Below are 22,603 nucleotides of genomic sequence, written 5' to 3'. Positions count from 1 at the left end.
AACTGAGACCTTCAGCAAAAACCGATAGTGCTAACCTTCACTTTAACCAATGGCCTCAGACTTGCGGGGTGGTTGATTGCAACTTAATGATCTTAAATTATCACAACGCAGCCCAATGGCGCCTGCACAAACAGCAGCACTACAAAATAACCCCTGCCTTGCATGAGTCACTGATGCAGATTAGAGGGGCATAGAGTAGAAGGCTACTCAGTCACCAGGAGTGAGTGCCTGGTCAGTTTGGCTGGTCTAGTGTCAGGCGAACATTGGGGGGTTATCACAATGCAGCCCAATGGCGCCAGAACTAAGAAAAGCACTACATATTACCGCCTGCCTTGCATAAGTAACCATTGTCGGAAGGCGCGTGACAAAGAGTAGTTAGCGACACAGTCGCCAAGAGTGTGTCAGTGGCATGATACAACACTCGCCCTCTGGCAGATGCTGGATACTACTATGTAACCAAAAGGCACAAAGACTCTGAAAAGCAATGGACAAATAGTCAATCAAGGATAACTTGCTCTAACCCCATCATAACTGACCCATAATCATGCTAAGCCACACGAAGCCCAACCAACCCAGAGTGCAAGAATATGACACACTAATGCTAGCTCAACACTATGTACATATAAAAAGGCACTATTTAAAGGGGGAGAAGGTGACCACCAAATCTCAGATCTGACCACCTGTCCTGCCATCACCAATGGGCCCAATGAGCAAGGTTGATGTGGTAACTGGAAAAGAGGGGTATTTTATCACCTATCCAGTGTGGATTTAGAAAAAATGATATTTTCATTATAAAATAAATTTTTGAATATACTTACCCGGTGAATATATAAATAGCTGACGTCTCCGACGGCCCGACAGATTCCAAAAAACTCGCGAGCGATTGCCATGAAGGTAGCGGGTGTGCCCACCAGCGCCGACTATCGGCCAGATACCGCATATACTTCTCAACCACTCCAGTTCTTCTCAGTCCGCAGGGTCTCTATCGGGGAGGAAGGGAGGGCCTTTAATATTATATATTCACCGGGTAAGTATATTCAAAAATTATTTTATAATGAAAAAGGGATTTTGACGAAGGAAAAATCTATTTCTGGGGAGAGACCTGTGGCGCCCGGTGAAAAGAGTCCTTCTTATATATCTTTTCTGATAAAACCTTCCAATTATACCAGAGAAAGATAAAAGCATGGAATGCTGAGGTTACTACCCTCGCGCGAGCACCTTTAGGGTGTCGTGTATAAAGCAAAGGCGCGTGAAAACCACTATTCACAGGTTGTCTTCCATTTAGTTAATTCCTTCGTCAAAGGGATGGGCCGATACAAAGGCCCTAGCCAACCACCAGCGCCACAACACCACGCCACGACGCGAGCGCCATCTGAACAACATCCTTCTGTAATGGTCATGACGGCTTGGAAAGGAAAGGGTGGGATCGTGTAAAATAAAGGGGAAGGGTTTCACCGGGCGCCACAGGTCTCTCCCCAGAAATAGATTTTTCCTTCGTCAAAATCCCTTTTCTGGGTCGACCTGTGGCGCCCGGTGAAAATGTACCAGAGAATGCCTTCCAAGCCCAACAATAACAACTAATTTAATGAGGGGAGAGAAACAACACCATGTAAAGAAAATCATAAATAATTAAGGTAAGTAGGCATAACACATAAACTAGCCACAGGGCATAGTGGGAGTAAGGTTAAACAAACATGATAACAGGGAAGCCTCCGAGTATCAGAGGAAACATGCAACAAAACTGACATGGCTAAGAATATCCCAACCCTATAACAACGGTAATCAATAATAGTTACAATCATAATAACCTAATATGTAATAAACTTAGGGCTAACGAACCACCAAGGAAGCGGCGTCGTGGTGCGAGTGGCGGGTAGGAGGGAGAAGAAAAGAGATGGATGAAAGGAAGAACAAAAGATCACTGGGGAGAGATAAGGCTCCCAGCTGCAACTGTTGGGTATTTAAGAGCCTGTAAGTTCATTAGATAGTGGCGTTTGAAGACCATAGGAGATTCCCAACCCGTGAACTTTATAAGGTCATCAAAGTCCATCTTCTGGAAATAATTGATGGAGGTAGCTACGGACCGGATATCATGAGCATGGGGAAATGATCCCGGATTGGCTTGTTAAATGAAGTATAGGATCTATTGCCTAATACCACGTATGGAAATGGTACCTCCTTGTTCTCTGATAAATAAGGGGCCATACGATCGGGTAGCAGTCGTGGCTAAAAAGGCCCTGAGAGTGGTGACCGGACATAGAGAAGTATCTTGGAGAAGAGGAATAACCTTCCAAGGGAACCACCTATTTTGGGGGTTAACGGCCGAATCATATTGGCGAATTGTCGAGTCCCTTTTGTCTGATTCGATGAAGAAATCGTTTTCCGGTTCAATGTTCGCGTCTCTACGAGCTGCCAACTTCCTGTAGTCTACAAAGTTAGGGTTTTGGCCATCCTTGAGTAATCTGACAGTGAGTTTGGAATACTCGGGTCAGTTTGAGGAACGGGATCCGGATGGGACGGAGTTTCCACTCGAGGAGGAGAGGAAACCAACTGTTCTTGGGCAGTGAGGTGGTACTAAAGCCACTGCGCCCCGGAAGGAGCGTAGTCGGTGTAAAAGTTTTTAGAAGATTCACTGGGGGAGATAGGGAAATCTTCTTCTAATGGTTCCAATCCCGGGGTAATGCGTCCATGGCATAAGCCCGAGGGTCCAGGGTTGGGGTCACATAACAAGGAAGTTTGTGATTGATCTGAGTTGTGAATAGATCTACCTGGATGCCTGGAACGAGCCTGAGTATCCACCGGAATGAAATTCTGACTCTAGGGGACTCGTCCTGGATAGTGAGCCCGCTCTCACATCCTGGCCTCCTGCTAGGTGAGGTGCTGACAGGAACCAGTTCTTTTCTGTTGCCCAGGCGAAGAAAGTGACCAGGATCTGATTCAGGTTGGGTGACTTGGATCCTCCCCTGTTGCCGTAGTGTACCTCGTCTGTGCTGTCTGACACTACTCTGATGTGGGTCGACCTCGGAGGAGAGTCTCTCTTCAGGGTCAAGAACACTGCCATGGCTTCGAGAACATTGATATGGGACTGTTTCATGGCGAGTGACCAAGAACCTGAAACATCTGATGTTCGGAGTAATCCCCCCATCCACTTAGAGACACGGTTGAATGGAATGTCACTTGTGGAGGTGGGAATTGTAGAGGAACCGCTTTGGAGAGGTTCTTCGGTTCGGACCATGGGCGTAGTCTCATTTTCCAGACAGAGGGGATCTTCGAGACCTTGTCTTCTTATAGGTACTGTAGCTCTCTTTCTCCAAAATCGATTGATGTCTTGAGTTTGGCTTTTATTAGGAGATCTGTTACTGGAGTGAATTGGAAAAGGCCGAGGATACTTTCTAGGATCTTTGGACACCTGTTTGTGCTTGAGAAAATTCTTGATCTTGGAACCTATTCCTCTTACTTTTGGAAGGGAGAGACGTGTGCTTCGAAAGGTCCCACTGAATGGCTAACCATTCTAAGTGGCCTGATGGTCGCAGGCGAGACTTATGGAGATTGACCCGAAATCACAGGTTGTCGAGCAATCGAAGTAATTCCTTCGTAGCTGTGTTGCCTTCTATGGCCGGCAGGGCCCAAATGAGCCAACCGGCCAGATAAGCAATGATCTGTATCTCTTGGTTCCTGAGTTGTTCTAACACTGCCTCTCCCAGTTTCGTGAATATCCTGGGATCAATGTTGAGGCCGAAGGGCATGTCTTGAACACAAAGGCTTTCCTGCTTAGGTGGAAACCCAGATAAGAAGAGAAGTTTCGAGCTATAGGCGCAAGCTAATAGCGGTCGGTAAGATCGACAGAGGAAGTGACGGTCCCACGGGGAAGTAAGGTCCGTACCTGAGAGATAGTCAACATCCGGAACTTGCCGCAGAGAATGAAAGAGTCTAGCTTGACAAGTCCAGGTCCACTCTCAATGCCGACAAGCCTTTCTTCGGAAATGTGAACAGGCGGCTTGGAACTTCAGTGATCGATCCCGTTTGATTGCTTTTTCTTGAGTAACCCTGTGGTGTACTCTTTCAGAACGGGAGTGGATTTCTGGGAGAAGGTCACTGGCGGAGGAGGAGGACCTTGAGGCCATTTTCATCTCAAACCGTTAGAGATTATGCAATGATCCCACAGACCGAAGGTCCAATGGTCACAAAAGTGGTAAAGTCTTCCCTTTACCGGGACCACCGCGTTGTGAGGGAGTGAATCTAGGCCCTTCCCTTCTCCGAGCCCCCTTTTTCCTAGGTCCGCCTTGATGGCGGGACTGTCTTCTACTCCTGTAGCTTCCTCTCTGGTGTCCATGAAAGGAGCCTGAGGGTTCGGATCTAGGGGTGTATGCAGGCAAAACATCCCAACGGGGTTGGGCTGTGTACCTGGGGAATCAGTGAGGTAGACCACCTGATGATGGGGAGTCAGATACAAAGGCGTCGAACCAGAGGAAGGCTGTGATGACGAGTGGGAAACCGACTATCGATTCCTGTCTGATAGAGGTCTCAGACAGAACGTACTTCCCACAACTGACCCGATCAGACCAACAAACGTGTAGGTCGAACTGGAAGGGCAGAGCCTGGAATTATCGTACCCCCCAGGCTGACAACATCCTGGTCCAGACAGATCGGGCCTGCCCTTTAGGAAATAATACCGTTACCTTCGGTACCTTGTCTAAGCTAACCAAGGCAATCTCTTTCAATCGAACGAATCCGTTGAATGGGAATTCTAGTACCTGGAGTAAAATCTAGGTCCCCCAGAGGGAGGACGTCTATGCCATCCAGATTTATGGTACCACCTATATCCGAGTTCCTGAACGGCACTGACTCACCACCATACCTTAGAGCTGCGTCACAGCCCCTTGGTTTTCCCTAGAATGTGTTGCTTTTAGCAGTCACGGTTTATGCAGGGTAACATGAACATCAGGATCCTTTAAGGGTCCTAGGTCGGTGACGTAGGTAATTGCAAAGCTGAAGGCTCAAAACTCATCCCCACCTACCTGCCCGTCCATGGGGTCGTCGTCCAACCTTAGAGAGGACACTCTGAGGAGATAGGGACCTCTAGATGGAGCATTCCTTCCCAACCTCGATACCCAAGGGCGGAGAGCCTCTCTTGCAGGCCAGAGAGATTCATCATCATCCTGATGGGAACCATGCAGGCGAACCTTCTGTAACAGAAAGGGGACATAAGTCTGGATGTTCCTTGAACTTTGGTTAGCGATCCTATTCACAGGCTGGGATCAGCTGTATAACGCTTAAAAAGCAATTTTAAAGAAAAGTCATTTAATGTACTATCTTCTGGGGTATAGTGCGACACTTGTATTCATGAAATGCGACACTGTTGGCGCATTCGCCACTGGGTGGAAATTTATTTCTATATGAACACTAAGTTGTATGGATATTTATCCATATTTAGACATAGTTAGAATTGACTATGCATAAATATAGGCATAATTAATTTATTTCTATTTGAACACTATGTTGTATGGATATTTAGCCATATTTAGACATAGTTAGGATTGAATATGCATAAATATAGGCATAATTAATTTAATTCTATTTGAACACGATGTTGTATGGATATTTATCCATATTTATACATAGTTAGAATTAAATATATATGCATAAATATAGGCATAGTTACGTTCATATATTTTTTGTATTCATGTTAAATCCTTTCCTTTACAGGTAAAACAAAAGATTGGCCACCCGTGGTCTGAGCGATCTCTGTCTGTACCGGAGCTCCGGTAACCATCCCCGGTACAAACAAAGGTCCGTCATAGTGACAACGTGAACCAGAGGAAATCTAATATTAACCTCAATGCTGATCGCCTGTACGATATCCGGTTAAGCCGGAGATTCGATGAAAAGGATCGTAATGACGATATTGTGATTATTCATGAAAAAGGGTTCATACCCTGATTCTGATCGTCTGATTGATCTCTGTTTGTACCGGAGAACCAGTGACAAAGGTCCGTCATCGTGAAAACGTGATCCTCATCGGTACGATAACATTCCCCAATACTGAATGTCTGTGCTATCTCCAGCGAAGCTGGAGATTCGATGAAAAAGGGACCGTAATAATGAAACTGTGAAATCCTCATCGGTATCACATTTTTAACTCCTGTTCTGGACGTCTGCTTGATCTCTGTTTGTATGGGAGATCCGGTAGCAAAGGCCAGTCACCGTGAGATCGTGACCGTCACCGGTACGATAATATTAACCTCAATGAATGTTTGTGTTATCTCCAGCAAAGCCGGAGATTCGATGAAAAAAGGGGCCGTAAAGGTGTAATTGAGATCAAACATGACAAAGGTTCGTGTGCAAAAGGCCTCAGCCGGAGTCTGAGTGCCGGATTTCACCGTTGCACTCCAAATATCTGACTAGTTCTCACCCAATGAGTATCCATTATAGCGGAGTATAACTCGAGGCGGAGCTAAGCATAACTCAAGGCGGAGCTAAGGGTGTCGGTATAAAACGAACCCAATTAATGACTCATACACCAACGTTCCTACTAATATTATCTAAAGTTTTTGAACGTCTTCTGGCAAAACGTCTTAATAGGTTTGCTGAAGGTAATCATCTATTCCCTAGTTTGCAATTTGGTTTTCGTAAAGGCCTTGGAGCATGTGATGCCCTTCTTACAATCTCCAATGCAGTTCAGAAATCCCTTGATTGTGGTCGAGAAGTTCGTATGATTGGACTTGATTTTAGTGCTGCCTTTGACCGTGTTAATCATGAGGCCCTTGTTTTCAAACTGAAACAGTTGGGAGTGGGTGGGTCGTTTCTTAGCATTATTATTGATTTTTTAAGTAGTAGATCTCAAAGAGTAGTTGTTGATGGGCACCATAGTGAGTATAGGAATGTGATATCCGGTGTTCCACAGGGTAGTGTTCTTGGCCCATTACTTTTCATACTATATACACATGACATGTGGTTTGGCCTAGAAAATAAGCTTGTTGCATATGCAGATGATGCTACTCTCTTTGCATCAATTCCATCCCCTGAATGTAGACCTGGGGTTGGTGAATCCCTTAATAGAGATCTAGCTAAAATTAGTGCATGGTGCAAGTTATGGGGTATGAAGTTGAATCCTAACAAAACTCAAAGTATGATTGTTAGTAGGTCAAGGACGGTGGCTCCTCAACATCCGGATCTCAGTATTGATAATGTTTCTTTAAATTTGTATGACTCTTTCAAAATTTTAGGTGTGACTCTCGACAGCAAATTTACTTTTGAGAAACATATAAGGTCTGTGTCTTCTTCAATTGCACAAAAAATTGGCTTATTGAGAAAGTCTTTTAAGATATTCGGTGATCAATCTATTCTGAAGAAGTGTTTTAATTCTTTTATTCTACCTTGTTTTGAGTATTGTTCTCCTGTCTGGTCTTCAGCTGCTGATTCTCATCTTAATTTGTTGGACAGAAACTTACGGTCTATTAAATTTCTTATTCCTGATCTAGATATTAATCTCTGGCACCGTCGTTCAATTAGTTCATTATGCATGTTGCATAAGATTTTTCATAACTCTGACCATCCTTTACATTCAGATCTCCCTGGACAATTCTATCCTGTTCGTAATACTAGGCTGGCAGTTAATTCTAATAGCCAGGCCTTTTCCATCATAAGACTCAATACTACGCAGTACTCTAGAAGTTTTATTCCAGCTGTTACCAAGTTGTGGAATGATCTTCCTAATCGGGTTGTTGAATCAGTAGAACTTCAAAAGTTCAAAGTTGGAGCAAATGCTTTTTTGTTGACCAGGCGGACATGAGTCTTTTTATAGTTTATATATGACATATTTGTTTTTGACGTTGTTAATAGTTTATATCTGACATATCTGTTATGACGTTGTTACTTTTTTTTAGAATGATTTAATGTTAATTTGTTCTCTTCAGTTATTTATTTCCTTATTTCCTTTCCTCACTGGGCTATTTTTCCCTATTGGAGCCCCTGGGCTTTTAGCATCTTGCTTTTCCAATTAGGGTTGTAGCTTGGATAGTAATAATAATAATAATAATAATAATAGTGTTAGCTATATTAACAGTAACCACATCAATAAAACGTGTATAACATTAAACGTACTATCATCAACTCTAATAATAAGAGGAGGCCTGAATAACTCGTGAACGTATAAAAACGGAGAACGGGAAATTCACCTCCCTTACTCGAGCTAATAAACGAGCACCCTATGCTCTCACTCTCAAGGTTACATAATAAAAGCTAACATCACACAATAATATAAGGAAAGTAAAAAATTGATTGCTTTTATTTTATTTTTTATTTTTTCCTTTTTCTTTTTCTTTTTTAGTCATTGTAATAACCAAGAACGAAGAATAACGACAACGTAACCAATAAACAAGGATATATTCTATATTGTTAAAGTTTTTATAGTTTATACAGGAAATATTTATTTCAATGTTGTTACTCTTCCTGAAATATTCTATTTTCCTTGTTTCCTTTCCTCACTGAGCTACTTTCCCTGTTGGGGCCTCTGGGCCTATAGCATCCTGCTTTTCCAACTAGGGTTGTAGCTTAGCAAGTAATAATAATAATAATAATAATAATCGAGCCTTCCTGAGGCGAGTACAAACTAACAGACTAAATCGCTAAACGTTTAAATCGCTATTCGGCCCATACCATTGTTGGCACTATAATATCCAACTGTTTGTATATTTGTAATTTACCTAATGTCTGTTAATGACATAAGGATAAATAACAAGCAATCTGCCGACCTCCGAGGGTCGGGGAAGCAGTGATATGCCCTTAAAATAAATATAAACACCAGCCTTAGCTAAAGGCAATGCAAATATAAGATTTTTTTTTTTTTTTTGTTAAGTGTATGGGCGACCTCCGGTGAAGCCGGAGCGTAATGAGATGTCCTGAATAATGCCGCCTTAGCCAAAGACAAGGCAAATAAGTGTGACGTGTATGGGCGACCTCCGGGGACGCCGGAGGATAATGAGATGCCCTGAATAATTCAATTGTGGCTAATAATTCAATTGTGAAAGATATAAAAGCCAAGCCGCAGCTAAAGGCTAAGGCTTAGATCATAGCAAAGCGTATTTCCGATCCCCGGTGAGGCCGGAGGGAGAAGAAAGGTCCTGAATAATTATTGTGAATAAAAACACAATTGTAATAACAATGGCTATTGTGGATATGGCCGTGGCCTGAGACCGCAGTAAGGGCCACCGGAGGGTCGTATCTAAACAATATGAAGCCCGTCCCATGCAGTAAACAATATATAAATATAACAATATAACGAAAGTCATTGAGAATCCCTCAAGCCGGAGTAGAACTCAAGGCGGAGTGGAAAACGTTCATCACTACTCCCGAGCCGTAACGGGGAGAGGACGAAACACGGACCAAAATAACGCTAACAATTGAAAAGTCACGAAAAATAAATAACTCGTAAGTTATCATTCACCCAGAGGGGAAGAGGTGAGGGAGGGAGAACCCGTTGAACGCACAAAACGGAAAACGGGAAATCCGCTCAACCACCGGAGCTAAGAAAGAAAACGAGAGAAAGGGGTAACTCGTGACTGCGAACAGAAAACGGGGACCCCAAGCTCTCGCTCTCTTGGACACAAAAACAGGACTAAAAATCACACAACACTATTATAAACGTATAAAATAAAAATGTACATCCATATAACACTACGATCGAAGAATAGCATCTGCTAAAACTTAAAATAAATAGCACAGTCGAGTGACGAACGCCTCGGTGGGGCGGGTACTAAACAAATACAAAGCTAGATCGCTATCTCGTTCGTAGGCTGGACTTGCTAGCAAAAAGTACCATGAGCATAAATACACAAAAAAAAAATAATAACGGTTCTAAAGGCATAAGGCCAGGGACTTAACCAAGAACCTAAGTGACAGAGTACTAAACGGGCAGACAAAGATGAAGTCCCAAACAAGTGAACAAACAATGGCCGCCATGAAAGGCCAGACGGGAATAATAAAACAGACTACTGTATACTGGATATAAAACAAAAGCCCGGTACAATAAAAAACTGTCAAAACAAACTATGGTACTTAACATTGGAATGTGTGAAGATGGAGCTTCGGACATGACAAAATAAATCCACGATTGATAAAAAAGACCGAGAGCACCACAAACAAATTCAACACTTAAGATTCCAAAAGAAGGATGTTGTTCAGATGGCGCTCGCGTCGTGGCGTGGTGGTGTGGCGCTGGTGGTTGGCTAGGGCCTTTGTATCGGCCCATCCCTTTGACGAAGGAATTAACTAAATGGAAGACAACCTGTGAATAGTGGTTTTCACGCGCCTTTGCTTTATACACGACACCCTAAAGGGGCTCGCGCGAGGGTAGTAACCTCAGCATTCCATGCTTTTATCTTTCTCTGGTATAATTGGAAGGTTTTATCAGAAAAGATATATAAGAAGGACTCTTTTCACCGGGCGCCACAGGTTGACCCAGAAATATCATTTTTAAATATTAAACTTAGCCGGTGAATATATAAATAGCTGATTCACACCCATGGTGGTGGGTAGAGATCAGTATTATAACAATAAAGGCGTATATGCTCAAGAGTTTTTGACAAATATTTCATAAAAACAAACTTAAGTATAGGTACCTGGTAAGGAAGCTGACTCTGATGATTACTTTGCCTCATTAGTCCGCTTTCCTCACGAAGCCCAGCCATCCTCTCAGGATGCTGAAAGACTCCCAGGAGCTGTTATATCCAGGGCGAACACCCCTATAACAGGACCTCATCAATACCCTTAATCTGTGCACTCTCAAGAAACAACATTTTGACCACCCGCCAAATTAGTCTCCCGTACAACCCAAAATAAGATTAAAAATTTCAAGAGTAGATTAAAAGGATATTGGGATTAAGGGAATGTAGTGGTAGAGCCTTCACCCACTACTGCACTCGCTGCTACGAATGGTCCCAGTGTGTAGCAGTCCTCATAAAGTCTCTGGACATCTTTCAAGTAATATGAAGCGAATACCGACTTGCCTCTCCAAAAGGTCGCGTCCATAATACTTTTAGTGGATCTATTTTGCTTAAACGCTACTAAAGTTGCTATCGCTCTGACTTCATGAGCCTTGACTTTAAGTAAATTACGATCCTTCTCACTTAAATGAGTGTGCGCCTCCCGAATCAAAAGTCTAATAAAATAAGACCACGCATTCTTAGACATGGGCAAAGAGGGCTTTTTAACGGAGCACCATAAAGCCTCTGAACAACCTCGTAGCGGTTTAGCTCTGGATAAATAAAATTTAAGAGCTCTAACGGGGCACAGCACTCTTTCAACTTCATTCCCCACAATCACAGAAAGACTGGGGATTTCAAATGATTTAGGCCAAGGACGAGACGGAAGTTCATTCTTGACCAAAAAACCAAGTTGAAGAGCGCATACTGCTTTATTAGTGGAGAAGCCGATGTTCTTGCTAAAAGCATGTATCTCACTAACCCTTTTAGCCGAAGCCAAGCTCACCAAAAAAAGTGTCTTGAGGGTAAGATCCTTCAGGGAGGCTGAATTTAATGGTTCAAACCTGTCTGACATAAGGAACTGTAGGACCACGTCAGTTCCAAGCAGGAGTCGAAATATGACGCTCCTTGGAAGTCTCGAAAGACTTAAGCAGGTCTTGGAGATCTTTGTTATTAGAAAGATCCAAACCCCTATGCCTGAAAACAGAAGCTAACATGCTTCTGTAGCCTTTAATGGTGGATGCAGAGAGGGAGCGACCGTTTCTCAGATAAAGCAGAAAATCCGCAATCTGCGCTACAGAGGCACTTGGAAGAGGAAATAGAGGAGGACTTGCACCAGTCTCTAAATACCTCCCATTTCGACTGATAGATCCAGATGGTAGAGGATCTTCTAGCCCTCGCGATCACTCTAGCTGCCTCCTTCGAAAACCCTCAAGCTCAAGAGAGTCTTTCGATAGTCTGAAGGCAGTTAGACGAAGCGTGGGGAGGCTTTGATGAAATCTCTTTACGTGAGGCTGTCGCAAGAGATCCATCCGCAACGGCAGACTTCTTGGAACGTCTACCAGCCATAGAAGTACCTCTGTGAACCACTCTCTCGCGGGCCAGAGTGGAGCAACCAACGTCAACCTGGTCCCTTCGTGAGAGGTGAACTTCTGCAGCACCTTGTTTAGGATCTTGAAAGGTGGAAAGGCATAAACGTCCAGGTGAGACCAGTCCAGCAGGAAAGCGTCTATGTGGGCTGCCTCTGGATTTGGAACTGGAAAGCAGTAAGTCAAGAGCCTCTTTGACAGTGAAGTCGCAAAAAGATCTATGGTGGGTTGACCCCATGTCATCCATAGCTTCTCGCACACAGTCTTGTGCAACGTCCACTCCATGGAGATGACTTGTCCTCTTCTGCTGAGGCAGTCCGCCAAGACATTCATTTTTCCTTGCACAAATCTCGCCAAAGGAGAGATGTTACTTGCCTTAAATGGAGTTCCTTCTGATCCGTGGACCAAAGACCCGAGCATTCCAGACTGTCCAGTGGAGCTCCCTAACCCAAATCCGATGCATCTGAATACAACACATGATTTGGGTTCTTGATCGCAAGAGAAAGACCTTCTTGAAGTCTGATGTTGCTGTCCCACCAAGTCAGACATGTCTAGACTGAGTTGGAGATTGGGAAAGAGATACTCTCTAAGCCCTTCTCCTTGTTCCAATGGTTTAGGTGAAATTGGAGAGGGCAAAGGTTGAGTCTCCCCAGAGAGATAAACTACTCCAGCGATGAAAGAGTTCCCACGAGGCTCGTTCAAACTCTTACAGAGCAACTGTTTTTCTCTTGCAAGTGAAGGACTTTTAACAGAGCTTGTTCCATTCTTGTGGGAGACGAAAAGGCCCGAAAAATCCGACACTGTATATCCATTCCCAAATAAAGAATAGTCTGGGATGGAGTACTGTAAGTTACGACTTCTCTACATTCACTATGAGACCTAGCTCCTTGGTTAGGTCTAATGTCCATTAGAGGCTCTCCAGACAGCGATTTAATGACGACTCCCTGATTAGCCAGTCGTCAAAATAAAGGGAGGCTCTGAATCCTCAAAAAATGTAGAAAGCTTGCTACATTTTGCAAGGGCCTTGTAAAAACAAGAGGAGCAGGAATGAGGCCGAAGCACAGTGCTCGAAATTGGTACATTACTTTCCCGTCCACAAACCTCAGATGTTGTTGAAAGTTTGGATGAATCGGGATGTGGAAGTATGCATACTGAAGGTCGAGAGAGACCATCCAGTCGCCTTCCCTTACTGCTGCCAAGACAGATTTGGTAGTCTTCATCGTGAACTTTGTCTTGACAATGAACACATAGAGCGCACTTACATCTTAAGTACTCCTGCAGTGAACGTGGCTGCCAGATCATTGAAGCCATATCTGATAGCCTTGTTCCTGCAGTGAACGTGGCTGCCAGATCATTGGAGCCATCCCTGATAGCCTTGTTCATGCATGACATAATTGTACAGCAATACAGTGACAGCTGGAGAGACCTTCTTACTTAAGGCTCCCAGGGACCAATCCAACAAATAAAAACTTCAAACGCTCGAAAAAACTCCTAACAGGAGATGGTCTAGCTCTGAAGCAGACCATAAAATCTTGGAGCGTCTCATGGCTAGACGACGAGGAGAGTCCACTAGGCTTAAGAAGTTTCCCTGGGCAGAGGCAGGTACTCCCAAGCCGAGAACTTCTCCTCGAGCTTCTCCTGTGTCACACCAGACGCCCGAGGGAGAAGCTAATTAAGAAGGAGGAAAAGCAAAAGCAGACTTTCCTAAACTTATCCTGGATTCCAACCAGTCTCCCAGTAAGAGCATGGCCCTCTTGGAAGAACAAGAGAGAACTGACTTCGTAAATGTAGGAGTCGAAGAAAGTCATGCCAAGAGTAAACTCAGACGGCGGAGCAGCCGTTACAAAACGAGTAGGACAAAATTTCACTAAAGAAATTCATAATTAAAAAACAAGGGATTGTTGGACCACCCTAGGTTACTCCTCTTCTGAATGACTCCCCAAAGGTACATTAGTTGAAAGGGGGTCATCAACTTCTTCAGAAGGCACATCATCTGATAAATCTAAAGTCTTGCGAGAAGGAGATTTATATTCAGAATGACGTGAAGGAAAAGCCTGACAGGCTTCATCAACTTGTATATGAACAGAAGTTAAAGTTGGAGGGTCGATGTCACGTTGTGACTGCAGAGAATGTTATTCTACTACACGTCGTGACAGAAGTAACTGACGTTCAAACGTCCCGTAGTAACAGCGGTGACTGCTGTTCGATGCTATATCGTGACTACGATGACTGACCCTCGACGTCACGTCATGTCTACGGTGTCTACCGCTCAACGTCACGTCGTGTCTGCGGTGTCTGCAGCTCAACGTCACGCTGTGACTGCGGTGGCTGACGTTCAAAGTGATCAAAGTTACATCGAGATTTATGCTCCGCATCTCGTTTAACAGCAAAGCTGTCACTAGGGATAACGTCAGCGTGGCGTAACAAAGCTCGTCTAGAAGGTTGAAGACCCGAATCACGTATCCCAGAACCGTGACGTACAAAAAGCAAAGGATCCTTTCGCATAGGAACAGGATCGAAAGCTTCTATTATTATTATTATTATTATTATTATCACTCACCAAGCTACAACCCCAGTTGGAAAAGCAGTACGCTACAAGCCCAGGGGCTCCAACAGGGAAAATAGCTCAGTGCGGAAAGGAAAAAAGGAAAATAAAATATTCTAAGAAGAGTAACAACAATAAATATCTCCTATATAAACTATAAAAACTTTAACAAAACAAGAGGAAGAGAAATAAGACAGGAGAGTGCGCCCGAGTGCACCCTCAAGCAAGAGAACTCTAACCCAAGACAGTGAAAGGCCATGGTACAGAGGCTATGGCACTACCCAAGACTAGAGAACAGTGGTTTGATTTTGGAGTGTCCTTCTCCTAGAAGAGCTGCTTACCATAGCTAAAGAGTCCCTTCCACCCTTACCAAGAGGAAAGTGGCACTGAACAATTACAGTGCAGTAACCCCTTGGGTGATGAAGAATTGTTTGGTAATCTGTGTTGTCAGGTGTATGAGGATAGAGGAGAATATGTAAAGAATATGCCAGACTATTCAGTGTGTATGTAGGCAAAGGGAAAATGAACCGTAACCAGAGAGGAGGATCCAATGTAGTACTGTCTGGCCAGTCAAAAGACCCCATAACTCTCTAGCGGTAGTATCTCAACGGGTGGCTGGTGCCCTGGCCAACCTACTACCTAGGTAGTAGAAAGAAAGTAGAAGAAAGCTTTAACAGCATATCTTGCAAAACACTTAACTTCGGATCAACCTGTGACTGCGGTGGCTGACGTTCAAACGTCACGTAGTAACAGCAGTGACTGCTGATCGATGCTATATCGTGACTACGGTGACTGACACTCGACGTCACGTTGTGTCTACGGTGTCTACCGCTCAACGTCACGACGAGTCTGTGGCAGAAACGTCTGTACATGAACGTCATCGCTATGAACGGGACTCTTATTATGACTACAGCTAGGACGTTGAACTTGTTCTGAAGGAACTAATAAACGTTTCAACCGTCTCGAAACTTTACGCCCAGGCTTTTAAAGAGACGAATCATCGGAAGACGAGGAGAAACTTCGTCTCTCCTGTCTTATGGCAAGGACGTGCTTGACGAGCAACGTCTGATACCTTTGAGGGAACGTCTGTTCGTTGGTTTACACTCCTCACTCCCTTAGGTCCTACGACATTCCTTCTCCCTGGTGCAGGGGAGCCTGAAAGAGGTCTCGGACTAGGCAAGTGACAAGCACGAACAAACGAACCCTCCGCAACACAGAACATGTTTTTTGCACTTACTTCACTGATATCGCATTTTTTAATAATTTCACATTAGACATGAATAAAACTGATTTCTACCTGAAGCACGCAATTCTCCCTTAAATCAAAAGGTTAGAATTGCGAAATGAGTCGTATAATGTAAGCACATTAGTACAAAATGAAACACACATGCAAAAATCAATAAACATATACATATACAGTATATCGAATAAAACGGAAATATATAAAGTTAAAAAGATCAGTGACTGGGGATCAGACTAAACACTAGTTCACTAAGGACTACGTTTTCAATCTCTCACCGTACAGTGCCTTGGGACGAGAATAAAAACTAAAACGTTTTACCCTCTCTCCCCGTACAGAGACTTGGGACGAGAGTAAAAAACTGAATCGAGAACAACGTTACTCGCTCCCAAACTCCTTGTACAGAGACTTGGGACGAGAATAAAGATCGGATCGTTCTCTCTTTCTCTCTCTCTCTCTCTCTCTCTCTCTCTCTCTCTTGTCACTCACAAGAGAATGGCCCACTCACCCTTCGTCAATAACAGGTTATTTGACTAAAGGAAAAAACTGAAAGGACTAAGAAATTGAAAATTAACATGTTCCTTTAAATTAGTATCTAAAAAACTTCAGTTTGAAAGAAGAATGAACAAAACGTCAAAAACGATTTACTCTTTCTGCAAAGTGAAACCGTGATTCTCTCTTTCTCTATCGTAACGATAGAGCGCAAATTGCGTAGCATAAATAAACCAAACGTTAGTTCATCTTTGAAAAACAGCACGAAGACTATTCAAAGAATAAATTTCTTAAAATATTTTCTAAAAAATATTCATCTCATCACTCTTACAGAGCAACTGTTTTAATCTAAACAAAAATAAAAGTTGAATGGGCTCAACGTTGTTTAACTTCGTTTTCCAAGTTAGGACCGCCTACAAAGAATAGGTAAAGGCCGCATATAAACAAAAACATAAAATTTATCTCGATGTTTAGTGTTTAGTATAAATGGAAAGCTAATCGAAGAGGCCTAATAAAGGCGGGTGAGATATAAAATATATAGAGGTAAATCTATAAATATCAACAATAATTTATAAAGTGATAAAATAATTACTAAAAGCCTTTAACACACTTCTGTACACTGAGGGAAGGGTCGGCCATCTTTTCTCTATGGAAAAACCAGAGCGAGATTAAAAAGGGCAAAAAACTTTTCCTCTCCTTTCAAAAGCATTTCTTTTGAAGATAGTATTGAATAATCCAACACGGCGAAAGCAATAAAACCAAAACCAAGTACTTCACCAATTCGGTAGAAAACTCGAGGTCTAGAGCGAGCGGAACCAATGTTGTCGGTGACACCGACAGAGAAGAACTGGAGTGGTTGAGAAGTATATGCGGTATCTGGCCGATAGTCGGCGCTGGTGAGCACACCCGCTACCTTCATGGCGATCGCTCGCGAGTTTTTTGGAATCTGTCGGGCCGTCGGAGACGTCAGCTATTTATATATTCACCGGCTAAGTTTAATATTTAAAATGCACTCGACTGATGTGTTGATACGACTGGAATCCTCTATTTGTGAAGCCTTTACTTCCAAACAACACCATGTAACAGTCTTTTTTTACCTTGAAAAGGCAAATGATACTGTATGGAAATATTGTATACTTAAAACCATTTATGAATTGGGATTAAGAGGAGAGCTATGGTGTTCTTTATCCTCCTCTTGACTTTTCCTGTGCTGATGATGAGTGTTGACACTCGGGGCAAGCTCTAATAGTTTCCTTGAGAAACGGCCTCCAGTTTATCTTTAGCAGAGTAACCATTGATCTGGATCATTGAGGATGTTGTGAAGGATTCCCAGGCTGAAGGGTTTGGATTCTGGGATCAGAGTTGCCAGAAACTAGGTCAAGCATTACTTGGCCCATCGTTGTGAGTGAGAGACATTAAGGGTGTCCCAGAGGGTTCACCGACTCACTTGGCAGAAGCCAACACGAGCAGAAGACCTGTCATCAAGGTCAGGAGACCTCTGCTGCTTGGGGTCCTGGAATGAGGCCTCCTCTCCGACTATGGGTTTGTCGGTTCGAAACTCTGTAGGAGGGGCAATGCCAACGTGGAGAAAGGTTAATTCCTTCTTTCTTGAAGGCGAGGCTCAGACTAGCGGGGCCTTTCCTTGGCAAGACCAAGAAAAGCTTTCCCCCTGAAGGTAACCGAAAAACACTCCTAATGCTGGTATAGTGGTACAGTATCAAGGGGAGGGATACCCATTCTATGATACCAACTTACAGTCCACTTAGCCTGGATTAGCCAAAGCCAAAGATCTATCCAGATATCCAGACATTCTCTTTGCAGCCTGTTCTGGGAGAGACTCCCCGAGAGAGGAGAAGTTAGATAGTCTCCAGGTGTGAAGTATTAGTAAAAATTATATTTTAATTATAAAATAAATTTTTGAATATACTTACCCGGTGAATATGTAATAGCTGAGCCTCCGGCGGCTCGACAGAAAAACACACAAAAACTCGCGAGCGATCGCTATGAAGGTTGCGGGTGTGCCCACTAGCGCCAACTATCGGCCAGATACCGCATATACATGTAAACAGACCCAATTTTTCTCACCGGGTAAGTATATTCAAAAATTTATTTCATAATTAAAATATCATTTTCAAATATTTAACTTAGCCGGTGAATATATAATAGCTGATTCACACCCATGGTGGTGGGTAGAGACCAGAGTTAATTAAGTTTACAGCGTATATGCTTAGAGTTTTTGACAGTTATAATATAACAAAACCCAAATATATAGGTACCTGGTAAGGAAGTTGACTTAGACGATTACTCTGCCTTGTAAGTCTGTCTTCCTCACGAAGCCCAGCGATCCTCTTAGGATGCTGAAAGACTCCCAGGAGCTGAAGTATCAAGGGCTGCAACCCATACAAACAGGACCTCATCAAACCCCTAATCTGGGCGCTCTCAAGAAATGACTTTGACCACCCGCCAAATCAACCAGGATGCGAAAGGCTTCTTAGCCTTCCGTACAACCCAAAAAACAATATTAAAAACATTTCAAGAGACAGATTAACAAGGATATTGGAATTAGGGTAATGTAGTGGTAGAACCCTCACCCACTACTGCACTCGCTGCCACGAATGGACCCAATGTGTAGCAGTCCTCGTAAAGAGTCTGGACATCTTTTAAGTAAAATGACGCGAACACTGACTTGCTTCTCCAAAAAGTCGCGTCCATTATACTTTGCAGAGATCTATTTTGCTTGAAGGCCACGGAGGTTGCTATAGCTCTAACTTCGTGCGTCTTAACCTTAAGCAAACATCGGTCTTTCTCATTCAAGTGAGAATGAGCTTCTCGTATTAAAAATCTGATAAAATATGACAAAGCATTCTTTGACATAGGCAATGATGGTTTCTTAACTGAGCACCATAATGCCTCAGATTTACCTCGTAAAGACTTAGTACGAGCTAAATAGAACTTAAGAGCTCTAACAGGACATAATACTCTTTCCAGTTCGTTGCCTACGATCTCTGATAAGCAAGCAATATCAAAAGATTTAGGCCAAGGACGAGAAGGCAGTTCATTTTTGGCCAGGAAACCAAGTTGAAGTGAACAAGTGGCTTTTTCTGTAGAAAAGCCGATGTTCTTACTGAAGGCATGAAGTTCACTGACCCTTTTAGCCGAAGCCAAGCACACTAGGAAAAGTGTCTTGAGGGTGAGATCCTTCAGGGAGGCTGAATGTAATGGCTCAAACCTGTCTGACATGAGGAACCTTAGGACCACGTCTAAGTTCCATCCAGGAGTTGCCAAACTACGTTCCTTAGAGGTCTCGAAAGACTTAAGGAGATCTTGGAGATCTTTATTGTTGGAAAGATCTAAGCCTCTATGTCGAAAGACCGAAGCCAACATGCTCCTGTAGCCCTTAATCGTGGGAGCTGAGAGGGAGCGAACCTTTCTCAGATGTAAAAGAAAATCTGTGATTTGGGCTACAGAGGTACTGGACGAGGACACAGATGCTGACTTGCACCAGTCTCGAAAGACTTCCCACTTCGACTGGTATACTCTAATGGTAGAAGCTCTCCTCGCTCTTGCAATCGCACTGGCTGCCTCCTTCGAAAAGCCTCGAGCTCTTGAGAGTCTTTCGATAGTCTGAAGGCAGTCAGACGAAGAGCGGGGAGGCTTTGATGGACATTCTTTACGTGGGGCTGACGTAACAGATCTACCCTTAGAGGAAGACTTCTTGGAAAGTCTACCAGCCATCGAAGTACCTCGGTGAACCACTCTCTCGCGGGCCAGAGGGAAGCAACCAACGACAACCTTGTCCCTTCGTGAGAGGCGAACTTCTGCAGTACCTTGTTGACTATCTTGAATGGTGGGAATGCATATAAGTCCAGAAGAGACCAATCCAGTAGAAACGCGTCTATGTGGATTGCTTCTGTATCTAGGACTGGAGAGCAATAGATTGGTAACCTTTTGGTCAACGAGGAGGCAAAGAGGTCTATGGTGGGTTGACCCCAAGTAGCCCAAAGACTCTTGCCCACGTCCTTGTGGAGGGTCCATTCCGTGGGTATCACCTGACCCCTCCGACTGAGACAGTCTGCCAAGACGTTCAAGTCCCCCTGGATGAATCTCGTCAACAGGGAGATGCCTCGATTTCTTGACCATATGAGAAGGTCCCTTGCGATCTCGAGCAGCGTGAAGGAGTGTGTGCCTCCTTGCTTGGAGATGTACGCCAAAGCTGTGGTGTTGTCTGAGTTGACCTCTACCACTTAGTTTCGAAGAAAGCTTTCGAATTTCATCAAGGCCAAGTGGACTGCTAATAGCTCCTTGCCGTTGATGTGCATGCTCTTCTGACTTGAGGTCCACAGACCCGAGCATTCCCGACCGTCCAGGGTCGCACCCCAACCCAAATCCGACGCGTCTGAGAACAACACGTGGTTTGGGTTCTTGACTGCTAGGGATAGTCCCTCTCTCAGACTGATATTGCTGTCCCACCATTTCAGGCATGCCTTTACTGGTTCGGAGACTGGGAATGATACCGTCTCTAACGTCTTGTCCTAGTTCCAGTGAGAGGCTAGATGGAACTGGAGAGGCAGAAGGTGTAGTCTCCCTAGCGAGACAAACTGCTCCAGGGATGAGAGTCCCTACGAAACTGTTCCAACTCCTGACTGAACAAACGTTCTCTTTTCAGCATTAGTTGGACTTCGAGCAGGGCTTGTTCTATTCGGGTGGCAGACGGAAAAGCCCGAAAAAACTGGACTGCGAATCTCCATCCCCAAATATAGAATAATCTGGGATGGGATCAGTTGGGACTTTTAGGTTGACCAAAAGTCCCAACTCCCTGGCCAGACTCAACGTCCAATGTAGATCCTGCAGACAGCGAAGACTGGACGATGCTCTGAGAAGCCAGTCGTCCAAGTACAGGGAGGCTCAGATCCCCGATAGATGGAGGGATTTTGCCACATTCCTCATGAGCCTCGTAAACACGAGAGGAGCAGGACTGAGGCCAAAGCACAGGGCTCGAAACTGGTACCCCACATTCCTGTAAACAAACCTCAGAAACGGTCGAGAGAGACCATCCAGTCGCCTTCCATTAATGCTGTCAAGACAGCCTGGTAGACTTCATCGTGAAGTTTGTCTTGACAATGAACACATTGAGCGCACTTGCCTCTTACGTACTCCTGCAGTGAACATGGCTGCCAGATCATTGGAGCCATCCCTGAGGGACTTGTTCCTGCAGAAAACGTGGCTGTCAGATATTGGAGCCATCCCTGAAAGCCTTGTTTATGCATGACATAATTGTACAGCCAAACTTCAAACGCTCGAAAAAACTCCTAACAGGAGATGGTCTAGCTCTGAAGTCGACCATAAAATCTTGGAGCGTCTCATGGCCAGGCGCCAGGGAGAGTCTATGAGGTTTGAGAAGTCTATCTGGGCAGAGGCAGGAACTCCCAAGCCGAGAACTTCTCCCGTGTCATATCAGACTCTCGCTCTATAAGCCAGCTTAAGAGTAGGGAAAGCAAAGGCTGTCTCCCCCAAACTCCTCCTGGTGATTAACCAGTCGCCTAGCAAACGTAAAGCTCTCTTAGAAGAGCGAGAGAGCACTAGCCTAGAAAACAACGGCTTCGAAGTAGCTAGGCCTAGTGTAAACTCTGACGTTTAGGCGAACGAGGAGCAGCAGTTACAAAAAGATCCGGACAAAGATCCTTAAAAATCAGCATGATTTATTTAAAGTCCATAGAGGGCTGAGCAGCTTTAGGCTCCTCTCCGTCTGACAGAGTCCTCAAGGGAATATCAGTAGGAGGGGGATCAGCAACTTCCTCATCTGAAGGAACCTTGTCCGACAATTGCCGAGTCTCAAGCAAGGGAGAGACCTGCCGTGGTGCCAATGCTTGACAAGCAGAGTCCACACGCAAAGGAGCAACAGTAGCAGTCAAGGACGCTATGTCATGTAACTGCTTAAAGGACTGACCAGCAACAACAACAGGTGCGGGAGGACGTTCGACGTCAACTCAAGACTGCCTTGACTGCTTAGACTGAGCAGTCAAAACAACTCTTGACTGCGGTGCTTGACGCTCAACGTCAAAACAAGTCAACTATGCTGGTTGGTGAACGTCCTGAACGTCAACAAGAGCAAGCGGCAGCGGCTGAACGTCCACAAGCGGCTGAGAGTCAACACGGGACTGCATCGAGTGAGGCTCTACAAAACACGATTGACGTGACTTTGTAACGTCAATGTCAATAGGACGAGCAAAGGCTCGTTTGGGCGGCTGACGGCCAG

At 44.2% G+C, this 22,603-nt stretch overlaps 1 protein-coding gene across 1 annotated transcript in view; it reads right to left on the bottom strand.

Annotated features, from left to right (window-relative positions):
* Positions 1–22,603, bottom strand: part of LOC137657247 (protein-serine O-palmitoleoyltransferase porcupine-like) — a 136,504-nt gene that overhangs the window by 27,372 nt on the left and 86,529 nt on the right. The gene's annotated exons all lie outside the window — the stretch shown is intronic.

The sequence above is a fragment of the Palaemon carinicauda genome, chromosome 18 (genome assembly GCF_036898095.1).
Source record: "Palaemon carinicauda isolate YSFRI2023 chromosome 18, ASM3689809v2, whole genome shotgun sequence".
In the NCBI taxonomy this organism is placed as follows: domain Eukaryota; kingdom Metazoa; phylum Arthropoda; class Malacostraca; order Decapoda; family Palaemonidae; genus Palaemon; species Palaemon carinicauda.
The sequence above is the reverse complement of the archived record's forward strand: the minus strand, read 5'-3'. Positions and strand labels throughout refer to the sequence as shown.